This window comes from Natrix helvetica, assembly GCF_964273705.1.
Source record: "Natrix helvetica genome assembly, chromosome: 6".
Classification (NCBI taxonomy): Eukaryota; Metazoa; Chordata; class Lepidosauria; order Squamata; family Natricidae; genus Natrix; species Natrix helvetica.
Window position 1 is genome coordinate 29,086,040 of NC_138553.1, and position 18,197 is coordinate 29,104,236.

Sequence of the window (18,197 nt, forward strand, 5' to 3'; positions counted from 1 at the left end):
ATATTTTGGAAGTATCCCTAGTTGAGATAAGTCAGTCAGAATCATGTCTTTGTGCTCATTTTGAAGGGGCTCTCAGACAGTTATGTTGGCTGGGAAAGAAGGGTTGTCTTGTCCTAGACATGGAAGAACATGAGAATTAGGCTGCTCACTCCCCCTACATATTTTCAGAAGATACTCATACATTGCCCTCTTGCAGCTCCCACCCATCTCCCTGCATTTTTCCCTGACCAAATCACTCTCTCAAGGAACTATTCGGCTGAAAAACCACAGGGGAGAAGTAGATGTCATACGGCAAATTCTTTAGGGGATTAGCAGCTATGAAAAAGAAATGTTGCCAAAGGATCACTGAGTAGCAGTGAGCTTTCTCTAATCAACTGAAATCACTTTTTCAAAGCTGGTATAAGTATGTTTGAATATTCTTCCTTCCCTCAGAAAGGTTCCCTGAAGTTGTTCCTTTGGATTGGTTTTAGCTAAGCAAACCAAAACAAATCATAGTACATGGAGATTCAAACCTCTATGATAATTGATCATTAAGATAAGGTGATAATTAGGATTTTTCTTCTTCTTCTTTTTTACCAATGTCTGCATTACTGGTAGGGTATCTTTTTGCCGCCAAAGACTCGCTCCTTGGGGATAATTGAGGGGACACATAGAAAGGAGTAAATAATTAGTGGGATCCAAGCCCCCCAAAAGATATGTACATTTATTCTGTCTCTGATAACTCATTGTCAGTTTTTGGTTTACTTGCTACCACTTTTCCCACTCTCTTCCAAGTAACAGGCTATAGATAAAGGAAGATCTCTCTTAACCAGAGGTTTGAAGAAATCACTTATACCAGGAGCGTTAAACTCGCGGTGTCACGGCAGCATCACATGACATATTGGGACTTTTTTTCCCCCTTCGCTAAACCGGGTGTGGTCAACACATAACACATCCGGCCCGCAGGCCACGAGTTTGACAGCCCTGACTTACACCCTGTGATAGGAATACAAACTACCCACCTCGGTTGTAATGTCCTAGTGAAGGGGTGTCCAAACTTGGGAACTTTAAGACTTGTGGACTTCAACTCCCAGAATTCCCCAGCCAGGCTGGCTGGGGAATTCTGGGAGTTGAAGTCCACAAGTCTTAAAGTTCCCAAGTTTGGACACCCCTGTCCTAGTGAGTACAGATATCCCTCGTTTAACAATCCCTTTGTTTGGCAACAATTCACAGTTGCAACAGTCCTCATGAAAAAGGAACAGTTGTGACCATTCCTCACATTAATGACCTTTGGGGGCCTGGAAAGCAAAAGAAAGGTGAAGTAAAATCATAGACACCATCAGGGATTTTCTTAGTGGCCACTTCATGTAACAACCATGGTAGTTAAATGAGTATTATCTGTACAGAACTCTGTCCTACAGAACCACTTTACTCCATAGTCCTGTCTTGTGAGGTATACTGTTTATATATTTTGGCACTTTTCCAGGAACTTGAATGAGTAAAAGTGCTTTTCTACAGGCTTATTCTTGGCTTGTCTTCCTGAGATTTGGATTTACTGGAGCATTAGATGACAGTATCCAACTACATTTGGGATGCCCTCTGACAACATGGATTCTTTGGAATGAACAAGCTCTTTCCATATTCACAGAAGGAATTTTTTTTCCTTGTGGCAAGCAGAGATGTCTGAGAGATGAGGTCACCAAAATGTCCCTCACAGCACCACGATTGTTCACAAGTTGGCAGCAGCTGGAGGAAGCCTAATCCTGCAGTAAAGCTGTACGTGGCAGGAGGAGGGAGGAAAAAGCAGGAAGAAACAGAGAAAATACAGTCAATAGGCACTATGTGGCAACATTTAGCTAACTGATTTTCTGTGGTGGGTGGCTTATAACAGTCTAACTTCAACCCCACTGCCTGAGCAACAGAAAGGACTGTAAGCATCTTTAAACAACACATCCGTAGTGATTTGGCATTTAGCTGGAATTCATGATGGCTAGAGATGGATTTTAGGAAGGGTTGGCTTAAATACTGAACAAGGTGGGATGTTAAGTACACCTTTGCAATCAAGTGCACATTTAAAAAAAAATAAAAATCAATTGGCTATGTAGAGAGCTAAGCCATAGGGTTATCTAGTACTGATATTTGCACTGGCTGACGTAAATTCAACAGGCACTTTTCACAGCCCTATCTGGAGAGATTGAGAATTGAAACTGGAAATCTAGTCTACAAAGCTGATTCCATCCCACAAAATAATACTATTAATGGAAGCTTTTCTCCCTATACATAAAGGAGGTTCCCTTTCCACAGCCACTGTTATTTCAGTTATTTTCACACGCATAAATACCAACGGTTGCTTGTGGGTTGTTGTTTTTTTTAAGTGTGTGTTTTAAATGCAAGTGGTATTGAACATTATGTCTAGCACGACCCTAAACAGCTTGAAAACCTGTAGAAAAAATACCACATTTATATTGCTTGCCCATTTTTCCAATGCAATTTGGAAATCTTAGCAAATATCCCTCTGTCAGCTCAGGGTTATCTAATAAGCTTCAAAGTACAGATTCCATCCTTTTCTTCTATATATTCCTGGCACTTGTTACCGTTCTTACTATCACAATTTTTATATGTAAATCTGTATATATAGACTGGTTGGTGTCCGTGTGGTTCTTTTCTTTAGATTTCAACTTCTAAGTATGGTATATTCCAATTTACCAGGGGCGGTTTTAGGAGTCAAGAACACACAAGCTTGTACTAGCCTACACTTATATTTTCCTTCTCAGCAACAATATAATTTTTCTATAGAATAAAAACATGCTGTTTGGGTTGAGATGAAAGCATGACTAATCACTGTGCCAGGCTCCTAAGAAGAATCTCATCTAATCAAGAAGCATGTTTTAGCTCTGACTAATCCTTGATACATCAGAAAGTTTAGTATCTCAAATAATGAAAGGAAGGATTCTTTTTTTTTTGCAGACACAGAGTTTAGAAGTTATTTTCCTTTAAATCCAAGTTACTAATGCATTTGTCTAAAAGTCCTCACATTTGACATGAAGTGTATCACAAAGCATTCATAATTCAATTTTGATTCACCACCATTGCAATTTACAAAGGGTTCAATGTCCTACATTAATGCTGTTTTTTAATTTTAAAAAAATATGCCCACCATTCCAATACGTTCAAGCACATATTTACTCTTAGGCTGTATTACATTAAACCAGATCTTATGTATGATACTAGATTTGTACAAACATCCAAGCCAGAACTGGCTGGATTCAACATAAATTACAACCAAACAAAACACACCATACAAAGCATACCATGTGAAGCAGATTTTATCAGTAATTCACTCCTATTAAGGCAAACATGCTGAAATGAAGGGGGGGGGGGAACCTGCTTTAGTGGATTAGAGTTACGTATTCTCTGAAGCCAGATTCCACCTTCATCAGAACTTTGCTAGATGTTTTTTGGGAGGCACATAGCATGTTTTCTTTCATGCAGGTATCAGAAGCTTTATTCTCCAATTATCTGCCTCTCCTTCCCACAGCTGAAATAAGATAAGCCTTGGCAAGGTTGAGTTAATTGCTAACTATCTGGAATTTCCCATAAACATAATGACAGGGAGAGATAACAAAGGCAAATGGAGGAAGATGCTTTCCTTTAATGTTTTTGGAAGAACTTTTAACACCTGGTGGCTTGTTTCTCCAAACTGCAATGCCAGATACCAAGATGAGGCTGTCGTTACACAAGACAAACAACCATCTTCAGGCTGAGTAGTCAGGAAGCACTGCTGCAATATGATGTCAGCTGCAGAATGCAGATTGAGCTGTTGCTTTCTAAAGCCGCTTTCTTCAACCTTTGCAGCAATAGAGCAGGAATTTTTGCTAAAGCAGAAGCTTCATAGATGCAATAGCCCTCAGAACTGGGGATTTTAAAAAAAAGCAAATATAAATAGGGGCCATTTTAAATCTTGGCTGCTGCTTACAAATATGCTGCACCTTGGAATTAGGACTTTTACCTTCAGGTAAAAGGGATTGCCATTTTTTTCCACCTATTCACAGAAGCAATAGCCCAATAGTACAAATCTACAAATAGATTTGTAGACTTCAATTCCCAGAATTCCCCTGCCAGCACAAAATACACACATCTTAAAATTGCTAAGGTTGAAAAACATTGGTCCAATTCAAACTTCTCCAGCCTAGATCCTAGCAAATAGCCAAAACATCTACTAAGTATTTGATGGCTGAAGGCAGTTCTATCGGCCAGATGCATGGTCAAAAGGGTGTTTGGGGACCCAAAGGATTGGTTCACATAATATACTCAGTCCTTATTTGTTCCAATTGTTTTGATAAATTAGTCACAATTGTTAAGTTCACACATTATAATAGCAATAGTTTACAAACTGTAGTGATAGGATTTACAAATTTTGGGTTAAACAAAAATCATATAAACTTCACTGAAGTGTGTAAATCTAACACAGGACTTCTTTCCTATTGTAACAGGGGACTTTTCCTCACAACCATCTTAACAAGCTATTTTTTCAGTTCTTCAACTAATGAAAATTATGCTACCATAAATTGTTCCCACAGCAGTTGGTACTTTCTTACAGTTTTAATGCAGGCCAAGTTAAGGAATGTTACCAAAAAAAAAGTCAATGCAGTCCTAGACAACATTAACAGAGGAAATGTATCAAGATTGCATGAAAGAATTGGTGAAACTCGAAAAATTAGAATATCATGCAAAAGTTCATTTATTTCAGTAATGCAACTTAAAAGGTGAAACTAATATATGAGATAGACTCATTACATGCAAAGCAAGATAGTTCAAACCGTGATTTCTCATAATTGTGATGATTATGGCGTACAGCTCATGAAAACCCCAAATCAACAATCTCAGAAAATTAGAATATGACATGCAATCAATAAAACAAGGATTGTACGTAGAACAATATCAGACCTCTGAAAAGTATAAGCATGCATATGTACTCAGTACTTGGTTTGGGTCCCTTTTGCAGCAATTACTGCCTCAATGTGGCGTGGCATGGAAGCTATTAGCCTGTGGCACTGCTGAGGTGTTATGGAAGACCAGGATGCTTCAATAGTGGCCTTCAGCTCTTCTGCATTGTTCGGTCTCATGTCTCTCATCTTTCTCTTGCAATGCCCCATAGATTCTCTATGGGGTTCAGGTCAGGTGAATTTGCTGGCCAATCAAGCACAGTAATCCCACGGTCGTTGAACCAGGTTTTGGTGCTTTTGGCAGTGTGGGCAGGTGCCAAGTCCTGCTGGAAAATGAAGTCAGCATCCCCATAAAGCTTGTCTGCGGAAGGAAGCATGAAGTGCTCCAAAATCTCCTGGTAGACGGCTGTGTTGACCCTGGACTTAATGAAGCACAGTGGACCAACACCAGCAGATGACATGGCTCCCCAAATCAACACAGACTGTGGAAACTTCACACTGGACTTTAAGCATCTTGCAGTGTGTGCCTCTCTATTCTTCCTCCATACTCTGGGTCCTTGGTTTCCAAATGAGATGCAAAAGTTGCTCTAATCAGAAAAGAGGACTTTGGACCACTGAGCAACAGAACAACAGGTTCTGTTTTTCTTTAGCCCAGGTAAGATGCTTGTGATGTTGTTTGTTGTTTAGGAGCAGCTTGACAAGAGGAATACGACATTTGAAGCCCATGTCCAGGATCCGTCTGTGTGTGGTGGCTCTTGATGCACTGACTCCAGCCTCAGTCCACTCCTTGTGAAAGTCCCCAACACTTTTGAATGGCCTTTTCCTAACAATCCTCTCCAGGCTGCGGTCATCCTTGCTGCTTGTGTACCTTTTTCTTCCACACTTTTCCCTTCCACATAACTTTCTATTAATGTGCTTTCATACAGCACTTTGGGAACATACAACATCTTTTGCAATTACCTTTGAGGCTTTCCCTCCTTATGGAGGGTGTCAATGATAGTTTTCTGCACAACTGTCAGGTCAGCAGTCTTTTCCATGATTGTGATTTCTGCTGAACCACAATCAGGGGGGGCAGGGGGTTGAACTAGAAGATCTCCGAGGTCCCTTACAACGGTTATTCTGTACTCTAATTAGAAGATTCTCCTGCCTTCATTTCCTTCATCTCCATCTTCTCATCACTCACTTGTGGGAAATACGACAAACACTTGAGGGGGAGGGGGAGTAGCAGGTTTGAGCAAGTGTAGATGAATGCCCAAGATAGAAGACTTAGCAATTTCTCAAGTTGTCTAAGTAATAATTTATCTGTGACCTATCAGACAAGGTATTTCGGATTATAAGACTCACTCTCTTTTGAAAGAGCATTGTGTCCCAAAACAGTTTTGGTAGAAGAGTGTGAATGAAATGGGATGGATAATTTCACAGGAAAAGCCCCTCCTTCTGACTTGCAACTGGATCAGCCTGCTGAGATTTTGCAACTCCTAGAGAGTTCCTGTGCCAGTAGGACATTTCTGTGGCGGGAGAAGAGTGGAGGCATTGATGGGATTCTTATTGGTAGGAGAAGTCAGGATGGCACTTAGATAAGAATGAAGCAACCGAACTTGATGCCCTGAGTCAGGAATGGCCAGGAATACCTCCAAGAAATATCTTGTCCATTGTTCCTGTTGGCTATGGGGAGGATCTGACTGTGCTGTCAAGAGTCGAAGGCTTTGTCACTGCGTTAATTGTTTGCTAGCCGAGCTGAAAGAGTTACTGCGCAGGTCATAGGTCCTTATCAGCAATGATTTACTGCGCATGCTTAACACGTTTATAATACATCACACATTCCAGAGACTTCTTTACTTTTGATCTTCTGTTTGTCTGCCAAGAAGGTGGGCGACAAACTGCTCTTACCAAAATGTAACAATTAGATTTGTTTTATTTTATTTTCATATTAAAGTTTGTTTTAATTAGAACTTGTTACTGGATTTTATTTTCGCTTTCTTGAGAATATGCTGTTTGGAAAAGCCGTCGGTCTAAGACCTCATTAGCTCAGGGTGAAATTTCCCCTGACAGGCTTCCTCCAAAGTGATTGCTGCCACAGACAGCAGACATGTGTACCTCCCACTGTTTCTGCCTACTTCGGCTGTATTGCTGCTCAGCTGGGGAATCAATGATCCCTTAGCAGCTGGACCCAGAAGGAAGCCCAATCTGGTGTAGGGTTGAAATAAGAAAAACGATAAGAAGATATTATAATCCTGAGTATACCAATTTGTTTTAAAGCAAATGGCATTTGCCTTTGATTTCAATCAACTTGCAATTTGAAGAAACAGATTTTGGTGCCTCTGAGGGCTGAAGCCCTTCACACAAAAGTATTGCTTCTGTTGTAAGCGCGCAGCAGCCAAGCCAGTTTTTACAAACCAACTAATTCTACAACTCATATTCATTATTATTAAGTTATTGTTGCTGCTGCTCTAGAAGATGTGGCTGATGAGTTTTCAGGTTCTCCTAAAACAAAAAGCAGAATAGTGGCAGAGGAATATGGGGACTAAACAGGAGGGGGCATATCTACAATAGTCCAAGTAGCCAACAGGAATGGGAAAGATCTGGTTCTGATCTCATCATTAACTATTTTCAGGGAAGCATCACAGTTCAGTTCATAGCAAAAATTATGTTGGGAAAAGAGGAAAATGCTATTCTAAAACGAGAACAGTTAAAAACTACTTTAAACTTCCTCTAGTTAATATTTAAACATTACTTTAAAAGGGTTAGCAGGAATATTAGACAGAGGTGGGTTACTAATTTTTTTACTACTGATTTGGGTGCGCTCCCGGGTGTGCGCCACTTCTGTGCATGTGCAGCAGCATTTAAGCGCATGAGCAGAGCCTCCCGTGCCACTACTATTGGTTCAGCTGATCTGGGCTGAACAGCAGCAACCCCCCCTCTGATATTAGAGAGATATGATGATGAGCCCAAAGGAAGAATACTGAGAAGTGGGACTAGAACTTGTCAGTCTTTAGAGGTAGTCTAGACAAGCTCCAACCATGAGTACTAACACTACCTTTATTGTAAGGTTAAGGAACAGCATCTGAAAGTAGAGTTCTACCTCTTCACTTTTCCTGTCAAAGAAACTAGAAGCTCCCTCCTGAGACATTTGCTATGCCTCCCCATTTCTATTACAGGTTAAACTGCCTCTTATTTGACCATTGCCTGGGAGGCTGCTGATGCTCCTTCTCCTGCCTCCCAAGGACATTCTCACAGATCATTACAGAATCATTATAATGCAGAACAGTACTTCCTTTCCTATTACATCCAATAGTTCCCTTGGCTTATTCTCCTCCTTTTGGAAAATTCAGGCTTTCTTGCTTCCTTTTTATGTAACACTTGTTTTTAATTTTGATAAGTTCTTTTAGCTTCTTTTTTATTCTATCTGCTTCCTTTAACCGAGCTGGATTCTTGTGTTTCTTTGGATTATCCCAGATCTATGCCCAGAACTGCATTAATGGATGTAATGCAGACTCTCCATTGATTAGTTGTTATTTCTGATTCTGGATGTTGTTCTTTCCAGAATTGATACATTTGCTTCAAATATCCTCTTCCTGTTGGATTGATCTGTTAGTAATTGATCATCATTTCTTTGTTTTCAATCTCTGGATATTTGTGATGGGTAAATACTTTTTCTTCCAGCAGTTCTGCAGCTGCTGTCACTGGTTGTTCAACTAACAGTCCTGACTCCTGCAGCCCATTTTTCACCAGGAACTCCAACACCCAGCGTGGCCTTGGTTGCCTAAGGGGACAATCAAGCCAGTATGTGTTTCTGTAGTTTGCGTCTCACCATATTTTTTTTATGGGAGAAACACACTTCGTTTGGCTCCTCTGGTGAGAGACATCGTGTATGGTTGGACCTCTAGCATAACTCTCATCTTCCTCAGAGCACACAAGCCCTACAACTAAGTAAAAGTTATAATCATGGTTCATCACACAGTCAGCCAGATGTTCAGATTGAATTTGGTACTTTTGTCCACCTTCACGAAGACCTGGAATAGGAAGATGTGGACGTTTGATGGTCTTAAAGGTATTGTCACAAGGATGTAAGCTGCTCCAAGCAAATGTCTTTTGTCATTGACTGATAAGAGATTTTGTCAATACTAATGGTGTGCAAATTGTGTTCTAGTTGTTTTGGGGTTGCATCCAAGGCAGCTATTATTAGTAGCACTACCTTTGGTATTTTTTGGTACAATCGTTCTACAGAATTTTTATTTGCAGGTCTTTGAATTTTGTTATTTTCTCCAGTTCTTTCTCTTCTCTTCAATTGTCTCCAGGTCCATTATCCAGACTTTTTTTTCCTTATCAACAGTTGTTAAGTCTGGGGTATTATGTGACAAGTGCCTGTCTGTTTGAATTCTAAAGCTCATTACTTTCTCTATTTTATGGTCCCACCAGTTCTTTTTTGCAAACAAATATTTCTTGTAGACCTTCCAATGTAACTTACTTTGCCATGCCCTGCTTGCAGACAGTCTCTGCAATCTTCTTGCAGCAGCTAATCAGGTGATCCACTGTTTCTTCAGCTCTTGCTATCTTCAATTTTTATATGCATTATTGTTGTTGTTGTTCATCGCCCAGTCAGCCAAATGTTCAGACTGGGTTTGGCATTTTGGGCTACCCATCAAGTCCTTTCCAAGGCCCTGGGATAGGCAGATTTGGATGTTTGATGGTGTTACAGATATCATTGCAGGATGTAAACTGTTCTGAGTAAAGTCGCCTTTTGTAATTGATTATTATTATTTATTGATATTATTGTTGAATAGATATAATGGAATATGCAAATTTGGGGACTAGAAGCAATGCTCTTTCAGAAAAGAGGCGGGAAATTTTAATGGAACGCAAAGACCAAAATCTTGCCTCTATAATGCCTTCATTATAGAGTAGCATATGTTCCTTTTTACACAGGATGATCATATATTCAAAGGGGACTCAGAGAATAGCCTTTGGTTTGAATGCCTTTTCAGTTCAGCATTTCACTAGTTGTGAGTGAAATATTAAATACAAACTGAACTACAATATAGTGGTGTACAGCATAGTAATTGGTTCCACAATGTATATATTATAGTTAGCTCTTTTTCATGTTTTACGAACAGCCTTTGCTCTTCGGAGCTCACCATATATTTTGGGCTATAATTCCAATCTTCCCCAAACAGAATTAATTAGCGTTCTGGTTAAATTTGATTGGACAAATAATCTAACACAACTGAAGACAGCAGAAAGATTACTCCTAGCAAGACTCACGCATTTGTTAAGAAATCCCATGTGCAAGTTTCAGGAAAGTTTATTTACTTGTTTATGCTACACAGAGGGAAAATAATGTTTAAAAGATCCTGACTGTGTATACCAAGCTACAAACTCCTAGAATGAAGTAAATAATATCAGGGGGTCTTTTGCAAGAACGCCTGTATAAATGATTGCAATTTTGGCTCAACTAGGACAATAAATGGCACACAAAGCATCCATAAAAATTGTGAAACGAAGTCATAAATTTTGCAAACAAATAATAATGTTTTCAGGTATAAACTTTAAGTGTTTTAAGTCAGGTATAAACTTTAAAGAACTTTTATGTGATTTGAATATGTGTATTCATTGCTCTGCACAAAGACATATATTTTCAGATCCTTCTAGAGAAGCTCTGGGGGGAAATGGTAATGCGAATTTCTAGTTTTTCAGATATAATGGATGCCTATTACTAGCTCCTTATTTCAATATCAATCACTACATCAGTAGTGACATTGTTTTTAAAATAGCCTACAGTCTAAAGGTTCCTTAAATATTAACACATTAATTGTGGAGGATATTAAAGGCAATAATGCATTTGTTATGAATACTCTTCTTCCACCTCTCTTAATTCCAAAAAAGTACATTTTATCTAGGAATGTACTTAATAAAGATTCAGCACAAAATAGTGCATTCAACCTTTCTGAATCCAGTGAGATTTAATCACTGGGGAATAACAAAGGCTTGGCCGGGTAGTCTAAGAAACATCCCAGAAAAAACAGTAGTAAATACTACCATATTATGACTAAGATAATGGTACATATGTGTCCATGAAATCAGTCAAAGTCAAGGCTAAAATTGACTCTCCTTTTTTTCAATGTATTTATAATTGCAGTATACAGTATTCCATTTCAACATTTTTAAATATATATTTTAATAATGTGCTTGGTAATCTTTACTTTGGTAACTGGTAATCTAACACAGCGGTGTACTAATGATACAGGAATAGCATCAATGAACACATCAGATACTTTGATTGTGAACATCACAATAAGCAGAAATTGGTGTTACTTCTAACCTGTGCAATAAAAATTCAATCTGTACTTTGTAAACTGAGAGCGCAATAATGTGTTCTCTGCAGGAATAATACTGAATAGATGAATGGATGGGAGAGTAAAAATGAAAATGTCCTCCATGTGGCCTGGATACCATAATTTCATTTTCTAAGGCTAAATCTTCTGAGGTTCTCTGGGAAATTGCCGGAAGTTTCTTCACAAAACTCGGCCACACTCAGTATCTTGCAAAGATAACAGCTTTAAAAAGTCATATTCGACAGTTGAATATCAAACTAGAAACCATATGTCTGAAATACATTAAATAGAACATGTTCTTTTTGATTGCCTTTGCAATAATGCGGCAAGGCTGGAATAGGAGAGTGGAGAACTGAAGTGAAAAAGCTGCTACTTAGTGGAGAGAGGGAAACAGAGAAACTGAAAGTGTGAGGGGAAGAGAGGGAGGGAGGGAGAGACAATTTGAAACTCCCCAATAAATGGCCTGCTGCAGGAAAGTGGCTTCTAAAATAAGAACTTCAGACAGCTGAAAGAGAACTAAGAAAAGTAAGAGAGAACAAAACGAAAACAGCTTGAGTAGAACTCTTTAGAACAAATAAATGAGAGGACTCTGACAAAAATGCCAAGAGAGAAAGGACTAAATGTAGAATAGGCAGTGGGTAGGAAGAACCAACCCAGCCACCTCAAAGTCTTGTACTATTATTGATGGGTTGTGGCTTGTTTTAAACCAACAACATATTTGAAAAACTAAATGTCTCTATTGGAAAAGAAAAATTATGTTAGCTTAATCGTACGTTCTCTCAAGATGCACTCCTTTCCCCCATTCTTGCACAAGAATGGGCATATTTTTCATCTAATTCAGTAAGGCAGGCAGCCTCAATGAAGAAGTTCTTTTAGTGGTGGTATCCTGTTTATGGAACAGACTTATGAAGGAAGCTTTTAGGGCCAAGCCTAAAATATACTTTATTTATCCCCTTATCCAGCTGGCTTTGTGCCTAAGGCAAGACTACAATTCATGCTCTCTTGATTTCATCCTGATATCTTTAACCACTTCACAATCTGGCTCTCTTTTGCCTCTTAAAACGAGGCTAAAGCTGCAATTGATTTTATGCTGGCTGTTCTAGATTTATATAAAGGTTTAATATTGGATATTATTACAGTCTTCACTTTTTAATAAATTTCCAATGTATTGTTCCAATCATACCTATAATTATTGAGCTTGATTTAAACTTTCATAGTTTTATTAACCACACCCAGAGAATTTGATGGATAGGTAGTACAACTATCAGAAATAAATAAATGAAAAGATAAGCAAACATACAAGTTGATTGACACTGAGTCATATTTGACCATCACTAACCCAAAACTGGTTCAAGTTATTTTTCCCCAAGCTCTACCAATATCATCCCATTTGCTCAACACATAAAGGGCATAAGAAGTTGCAACTCTTTCTGGCCAATTGGCACGGTTTTCCCAATGACACTGTAGTTGAATTATCCATAGATGCTTCCAGTTAAGAACTTACTCATACAAATCAGTCTTTGACTTGCCAGGTTTTTTTTCCTACTACAGTTCTCTGCATCTCAGAATGTGCCTTTTTTTCTTCCTCTGTTTTTCCATATATTGTTAAAATAGATACCGTAGGTAAAGGTAAAGGTTCCCCTCACACATATGTGCTAGTCATTCCCAACTCTAGGGAGCAGTGCTCATCTCCATTTCAAAGCCGAAGAGCCAGCGCTGTCCGAAGACAACTCCATGGTCATGTGGCCGGCATGACAACGCTGAAGGCACATGGAATTCTGTTACCTTCCCATCTAATTAGAGAGGTAGAGAATGCCAAAATTTATCCAGGTTTCTTTTTCCCATAACACCCACTGCTAAGTCTTTCTTTCTAGGTACACCAGCATGCATATCCTATTGTTATTTTTTCAGAGCAACTGTGACCTTACGACTGTACAACTTACACAACAGACTTCCTAAAGTAAACAGGTGAGATCCTACGCAGAGAAGCAAAGAGGAACCTCAAAAGAGGTCAGAACTGGATAGTTGGAAGAAATGTCATACAAATTGGTGTAGGAGAATATTATATGCATCAATCTTCCCCAAACTGTTAATCTTCAGAGCCATGAAAATTATAAAGATTTATATGGCACACAAAGCATCCATTAGGAAGAGAATTCAAGATAGATCTGAAGCAGACCAGACAAATTTGGTTGTATATTTGTTGGCCCAAAAGAGTTATTTCTCAACCAAAAGCATAAGGTGGGGGGAGAGATCTGATAAAGTCGCAGTCAGCTAGGAGAAGATACCACTGACAATGTAATCTACCAAATAGGTCTCATGGAGGGAAGGAGGGAGGGAGGCATTTTTTATCTGCTGCACTGTCAAAATGCAAAGTGCACTAAAATTTAAGACAATATAATGGAAACATACAGAAACAAGGTGGAGAGCTAACATGCACCCAGCACAGTTACTTGAGTACATAATGTTTTAGTTGAATTAATTAGCTGCCTGACCCTAATGTGAGCATATTCCAGTGCCACACTTTGCAACCTGCCCATTGCATTCTGTGTAGGGTACCTCCACATCCAATTTAGTACAGTAGTCTGTGAATCTATTCTTTATGTGAACAATTGCAGCCTCCCTGCCCAGGAAAGGGTAGAGTTAATATACCAACCAAAGCTGTCAGCAGCCAGGTCTTGCCCTACACAGCTACATATACAGGTCCCAACTGTGGCTATATAGGATTGCCACAAAGAACACAGGGTCAACCTATTATCCAAAGCATCTGAAGCAGCACAAGAGACAATAATCAAGGAGAGCATCAACTTAGAACTAATGAGACATTCAGTGGAACGGCTGGCCATCAGAAGTTGTAAGTGCTCCAACACTGGAGGTTTTTAAGAAGAGATTGCACAACCATTTGTCTGGAATGGGATAGGGTTTTCTGCTTGAGCAGGGGATTGGATTAGAAGGCCTCCAAGATCCCTTCCAACTCAGTTATTGCAAATTATGAATCTTTTTTCTAAGGGAATCCTAATTCCTATACTTGGGAATTATTGACCAATTATGTCCCCATCTTGTTTTAATTTATCCCATAGAGATCTACAGGATAAATAGGAAGTGACAAAAATGCATTGTAACATGACAATCTTTCTGACCTCTTGTTTGTATCCAACATCAGAACACAAGAACAACAACAACAAAAACAGACATGACAGTGTCTGTCATGCCACATGACAGTGCAACACACATTTCATCATGGTTTATATTGGACATTTATTAAACTTCAGTTAATTCATCCCATCACTACATTAGAAACCAGTTCAGGACATGTTCAACATCTCCTAATTAGGATATTATTAAGATGAGTGTCAGCATACTAGCAATATTTTATCCCTAAACTTCTCACAGCCACTCTCAGTGCCTTCAAATAGAAGTTAAACAGCCCTGGAGATTTCTGGCACCCTGCAGCATTGCTGTTAAGATGACTACAGAATTATAGTCATCCTCTCTCTGAGATCATTCCAGTGGTGGGTTGCAGGCGGTCTGCCCGGAGCACCGGGTACCGTTCCAGTACGGTGCTCCGGAGGGCCCGCCCACGCTCCTTACCTGTCTTTAGTTTTCGGCGCTTCCGTGCACGCCAATGGTGCGTACAGAGCGTGCACGATGCAACACCGAGCAGCTGGAGCATCGCAGAGGGTTGCAGAGGCATCGCTGGATGGTAAGTTGCATGTGCGCACTGAGCGCATTCATGTGGAGGACGCCCGGCCCCGTTGCAACCATACTGGTTGCAACAGGATCCGGAACCCACAACTGAATCATTCCCACAAGAAGGAGTGGAACTGCCACAGCACAATATCCCAAATCACAGAGAAAATCCAGAAGAACTACAATTTCAAAAGCAACTATGATCAACAGTAACATCCTTATTGTTTGCTTTCTGTACAAGGTCATCCATCAGGACTGATTCAGTTCCCAAATCAGACTTGAACTCATAGTTAAAATAGTTGAGATAGTGTTTTCAAAGAATGTTTATAGTTGTCCAACCTTGAGAACCAGCCAAAAATTACAGAAATACAGTCAAGTAACTGCATAATCCTGCATTTTTCTCAAGTTATATAATGAATTATAACTGAGATTCAACTTATTTGGTCCCAGGAAAAAGAAGAGAGATTGAAAAATCTTTTTTAGTATTATTTTTCTTGTTAGGGTGTCAAAATCAATAGAAAGTTGCTCAATACACATGAGTCCTTCCTCACAATAAATATGCACAAAGGAAAAAAATAATCAGGTAAAAGAACAGGTAATTCCAGAAAAATTGGAAATAACAACCTTCAGAGCAATGAGCAAATAGTTCTAACAGGAGTCACCATGGGAATTATCAATGATATAGAGACTTTGGCTGGGTTTGTGGTTTCTATTTATTTTAAAGAAAATAACTAAACTATTGTTGAGAAATATACTAGAGTACATAGAAACCTTGATATGTGAGAGGTAAAAAAATCCTTGTGTTCAAGCTCAACTGTTTAGTAGAAGTAGCAAGGATTCATTCCTAGTTATTACAGGGATATCTACATTATCTTCTTCTGGAAAAGTGGTTAATTATTATCACACAAAACTAGGTGTAGTGAAGACTAATAGGCTGATTTGAAATAGCAATCACTCAACAAGTGGCTGGCTTTAAATTTAACATAATTGGCTTTTCTACATTTGATTTAGTGTGCTGCATGATTCCAATCACTGGATTCATAAAATAAAATTAAGGGCAGGGACAATAGCGAAAAGATTGGTGTATTGTAATAAGGCAGCAGGAGTGTGGCTGTTAAAGGGCATATTAAACTACTCAATACAAAATCCGACAACATGGTTTTCATTTCTATACCGTACACCAATACACAGAATATGAAAAATATTCGTAACAAAAGGCAAACATGATTTTAAAGATATAACAAATGAGATGATTGCCAGAAGTAGAAGAGCAACTAGAACATATTTTTTTCAAAAGAACTGGATGCAATATGGGGACAATTTTCACAATATCTTATCACATCTGCTCAGAAAAGTGAAATGAACAGAACAATAAAATTGAGAACATTTAAATTAGAGTAAGTGGAGGAATGAATTAAGCTACATTACTGTTGATAATCTACTTACTCAGCCAAAGAAATGCCAGTTATTTTTAAAGTATATAAATCTTTCAAAGAGAGAAACAGTGGACTTTATTAATATTGATTGGGAGTCAAATTCAGCCAAACTTGGTTCTTCCAAGAAATTCTTGATTGTTTTGCTGAGTAAAGAGTTGCATTGATTCATTAGGTTTTCCCCAAGTACTCTTTCCCAACCTGGACACATCCAGATGTGTTGGGCCTTCTTGATTTGCACAAGCGTTTGGACAATCTGCAAAATCAGTTCCATTCATTTCCAGGTAGAGCCACATGCTTACATGTTTTCAGTTAGCAATGATTACTGCAGTACAATTTTTCTCTCTCCTGTATGAATTCTAATCTGTCAACATATATCTCTGATTAATTGGACAGCACTCTGAGCATATTTGATCTTTTGTCTGTCTTAAAGGTTCTTCTGTTTGGGGATATTGCCATCATTGGTCAAATTCGTGGCTTGCTTCCTTTATGTATGACAGTTTGGCTCCCTCTACTTGTCACAGTCATATGGGCATTCTCATAGGCACAATTCCCAATTGATAGGAAGTGGCATTATTTGAGGTGTCTCTGAGGAAATAAATGATATTTTTAGTAATGTATTAAGCAGTTTTGCTATCAGCCAATACAAACCCAGGATATGGCTCTTTCTTTGGATGTTATCACACTGAATAAATTTTTATGAGAGCCTATTTTCCCACTCACTAGCAAGTGTTGCCAACGACTGTTCTGAATAGTATGTGGATGTCTAAAATCTGCACTATCACCCCTCAAAGTTGCTTGCATATCAAGTGTCATTAGTGAAAATAGTATACGGTACTTGCATGTATATTTGGCAACTAGGAAGCAAAGCAGAAGTCTAAAAAGGGCTTGACATTGCCCTGCTACATCCAGATGCTAAATCCTTAGCAGATGTCTTCACTTCAAAATTTATACAGGTAATATTTCTATGTTCTCACTTTATGTCCCAATAAATATTTTGCGAATATTTTAACAGATAGACCTAGGGATGTTAGATTATGTTATCCATTATCTTTAGACATTTCAGTCTTGCCTCTTCTCTAGCAATCATATGCAGTCTTGTATGCTATGACTGACCAGATCAAATCTGGATGGGCTTTAGAAATATCACTAGTGCTATAACAATTGATCGGTATTCTTCTTCATCACATTCAAGTCAATGAGATTCTTGGAGCACCCCTACCCCTCAGCCCTCACCTTCACAGTACGATGTGCAAGTCATCAAGTAGAGGATTCTGCACTTGTCAAGCTGACAACTTCTCCATGCATTAAATTAAAAGTACTGTACAGAGCTAACATGCTATATTGCTACAAAACTACTGGAGCAGATAGAAGACAAGCTATTATTATTAACTATCATAATTGCAGCCAGGATAATTTATTGAAGAAGCAAGGACAAAAGGACAAATGGTATTTAATTATCTAGAGAGCTTATTTTTTTTTACAGCCATTAATAAAGATATCAACAATAGCATCTAGTTTAGAAGATAATGGATAATTTTGCCAAGAAAATGAGTCAACACATCAGAGTTATGTTATCAACACCATTCTTTAAAATGTCACTTATTATAACACTGCATAAATGTAAATTAATGTATGTTATGTGGTAAACAACTTAATGTTAGACTCACATTGAACTAAGCAATGGTTGGTTTGTTACGAGTGTGGCTACCCTCAATAAATCAGAGAGAAGCAATTTGGTTTAGGCCAGAAAATAGGAAACTCTGATTTCTAGTGCTGCCTTGGGATCAAAACCAGCTGTGTAACGATGGCCCAAT